This window comes from Triticum urartu, chromosome 1A (assembly GCF_056163025.1).
Source record: "Triticum urartu cultivar PI428250 chromosome 1A, HENAU_Tu73, whole genome shotgun sequence".
In the NCBI taxonomy this organism is placed as follows: Eukaryota; Viridiplantae; Streptophyta; class Magnoliopsida; order Poales; family Poaceae; genus Triticum; species Triticum urartu.
In genome coordinates this window covers 236,087,329-236,091,117 of record NC_141873.1, presented here as the reverse complement: position 1 = coordinate 236,091,117, position 3,789 = coordinate 236,087,329, and positions in this window count along the sequence as shown.

Sequence of the window (3,789 nt, the reverse complement as noted above, 5' to 3'; positions counted from 1 at the left end):
GTAAAATCCCGATTTCACCCGGAACACTTCCGATATCCAAACATAGGCTTCCAATATATCAATCTTTATGTCTCGACCATTTCGAGACTCCTCGTCATGTCCGTGATCACATCCGAGACTCCGAACAACCTTCGGTACATCAAAATGCATAAACTCATAATATAACTGTCATCGTAACCTTAAGTGTGCGGACCCTACGGGTTCGAGAACAATGTAGACATGACCGAGACACGCCTCCGGTCAATAACCAATAGCGGGACCTGGATGCCCATATTGGCTCCTACATATTCTACGAAGATCTTTATCGGTCAGACCGCATAACAACATACGTTGTTCCCTTTGTCATCGGTATGTTACTTGCCCGAGATTCAATCGTAGGTATTCCAATACCTAGTTCAATCTCGTTACCGGCAAGTCTCTGTACTCGTTCTGTAATACATCATCCCGCAACTAACTCATTAGTAGCATTGCTTGCAAGGCTTTAAGTGATGTGCATTACCGAGAGGGCCCAGAGATACCTCTCCGACAATCGGAGTGACAAATCCTAATCTCGAAATACGCCAACCCAACATTTACCTTTGGAAACACCTGTAGAGCTCCTTTATAATCACCTAGTTACGTTGTGACATTTGGTAGCACACAAAGTGTTCCTCCGGCAAACGGGAGTTGCATAATCTCATAGTCATAGGAACATGTATAAGTCATGAAGAAAGCAATAGCAACATACTAAACGATCGGGTGCTAAGCTAATGGAATGGGTCATGTCAATCAGATCATTCACTTAATGATGTGATCCCGTTAATCAAATAACAACTCATTGTTCATGGTTTGGAAACATAACCATCTTTGATTAACGAGCTAGTCAAGTAGAGGCATACTAGTGACACTTTGTTTGTCTATGTATTCACACATGTATTATGTTTCCGGTTAATACAATTCTAGCATGAATAATAAACATTTATCATGATATAAGGAAATAAATAATAACTTTATTATTGCCTCTAGGGCATATTTCCTTCAGTTTCTAGGAGTATTGATTTCACGTATCACATTTCATTTGTCAGCATTCCGGTTTCAACAACACGGATCCGAGGAAAGAACAATGATGGCGAGAAGTATCACTGCGTCAAGAATTCATAAGAGGTGGTGCAATTCTCATGACAATCCTGACATAAAGGGGGTAATACTTCAGGGTAGAACAGACCCGAAGCTGGATTGGCATTTTGCTCTATGGAGCACAACTACCTTGAACCAATCCTGGATATGGATGAGTACCGGAGTTTGTTTCTCCTAGTCATTCTAAAATAGAATGGCTTGACGGACCACAGGAATAGTAGGCATCGATGAACATGATTGCACTCACACTATTGACTATCAATTGATAGACAAAGGTCGGAATACAACTGAAGAGGGACAACTCAAGGAACATATAGTTTTCTGAGTTGTGGATGCATAGATTAGCATGTCAAAAAATGTTCAACATGTTTCTCCTGGATAACCCATGCAGAGAGGTAGGACTGATAGAGTCACAATGTAGAATGGATAAATCATCAAGAGCACTCTGGTTGTTATGTTTTCGTTCAAAAGAACTTCCGCCATATTGGTTCATGGTATTGGAAGAACGATATACCACAGACCTCGAGGACTATCACAAAGGTTACTAATATCCTAAAGGAACGAGCAAACACTATCAAAAGGAAGTAAGTAGGGTGAACCTTGGGTGCAAGAACCCAGGAATAGAATACCTACTAGCTAAATGGCATCACGGGATGCTTTCGAGAATGGTGGCCAGAATCATCACACTTGGAACACAAAACATGGCTAGATTACTAGGTGATTCTCTAGGACACCTAGGGTCGTAATAATAGCTCCATCATAAATACCAAGGCGATGAAGTACCACAACACACTGGTTAGTGTGGTAAATCTGGCTCAAAGGAACATCGGTAATGGAAAGAAGGAATTTGCAAATGCATGAGACTAGTTAGAAACCTGGGATGACTCGGACAGCATAACGACTATAAATGCTCAAAAAGATTTGAGACATCCTGCAAAATGGTGGCATAACCACTCAACATCACAATATCAAGGTACTGAGACCAATGGTTATCACATAGAGGTAGTAGAAACTAAACTGAGTCTTGAATCCATCAATCTTATAAGTCTATAGATTAGTAACACGTGATCCTGATAGAAAGAAGAGAAAGCCTAGTTTTTTAAACCCATAGGAAATATAGGATGACTCGGATCATAAGGGCATAAGGTAAAGGATTAAAAAGAGCCTTACGTTCCCTTCCACAATCAATTCCCTTATACAACTAAAGCATTTCTAGACTCGACTTTGACCAGTTTGGCTTGATAATCCTACAACCAATCAGGCTCTGATACCAAAGCTGTCAGGACCCTGATCCTAAGTCACACCGATCTAGCATGTAACACATCATATCGCTTTGCGGCCTCCCGCACGGTATCCCCACATGTTCCACCCTACTTGGCTCGGGACCGTTTGTGCCTTTTGGCTCACATATATGATAGTGTCGCAAGCATCCATATGACAGAGAACCGGGGCTGACATGTCTAGTCGTAGACCCAAGGTGGCACTAACTTACAGGGACAGGCATACATGACCCAGCAACAAACATGTCGGTTATCAACGTATGAACCCAAGTCGTAGCAAGTTACAAGGACTTAAAGGAACAATGTGTGACATTTCCCCGAAGGGACAGACACAGGAATGAAGAAGGACACATGCCGGCAAACCTAAGTGTTCCGGAGCAGTAGGAAGCTACCATTGCTCAATGGAAGCACTAGGAGACATTTACCCATAAGGGAGGCTACCAAGAATAAACAACTAGGTTGTCGGATCCCACACATACCAAGCATTTCAATAACATACACACAATATGCTCAATATTTGCAAATACAACATGGCATCACAACAAAACTCTATGATTCAAAGTATTTATTCATTAGGCTCCAAAGAACCAGATATTACAAACATGGGTCTGATGACCCAGAATTCAAGTCATACAAGCAACAAGCACATGCGGAAGCATAAACATGTCTGAGTACAGACATCTAAAAAAGAGAGAAGGCTAGTAAGCCAATCTATATACAAGACCCTCCAAAGGGTACAAGATCATAGCTGAGGAAACAAGCTAAACATCGAAGTCCACATGGAACTACTAGTGAGATTGAAGTCTCTCTGCAAAAACATAAATTAAGCAAATGTGAGTACCAATGTACCCAGCAAGACTTACATCAGAACCAACTACTCATGCATCAGTATCAAAAAGGGGTGGTGGAGTTTAACTACAGCAAGCCAGCTTCGACTCAGTGGCTATCCTGAACTACGACTGCTGGTAACTCTTTTGAGGTGGCGCACACGAGTTCACATATTCACCATATCAATAGACCACTATGGATCCGTTCCCATCTCCCTACGAGAAGGCCATCCATAGCACTCACGCTTATCTTGCACATTTTAGAGTATCCACTTTCACTTGTTTATGAACTGTATAAGCAACCCAATAGTCCATTACCGCGGACGTGGCTATTCGAATAGATCATGTCAACCCTGTAGGGGTGTACTTCTTCACGCATGCTCTCGCCACTTACCGCCATGTACACGTCATGTATCTCGGAACCCTTCAAGCGGAAGCCTGGCGAGGGTATCGGCCACGACCTGACTAACCATGCAAGATTCTAGTACAGGTTTATCGCCTATTCGGGTTCCATACGCAAGGACATCTAGCCGGGGTGTCACTCACGGCCCCAAATGATGTGTACA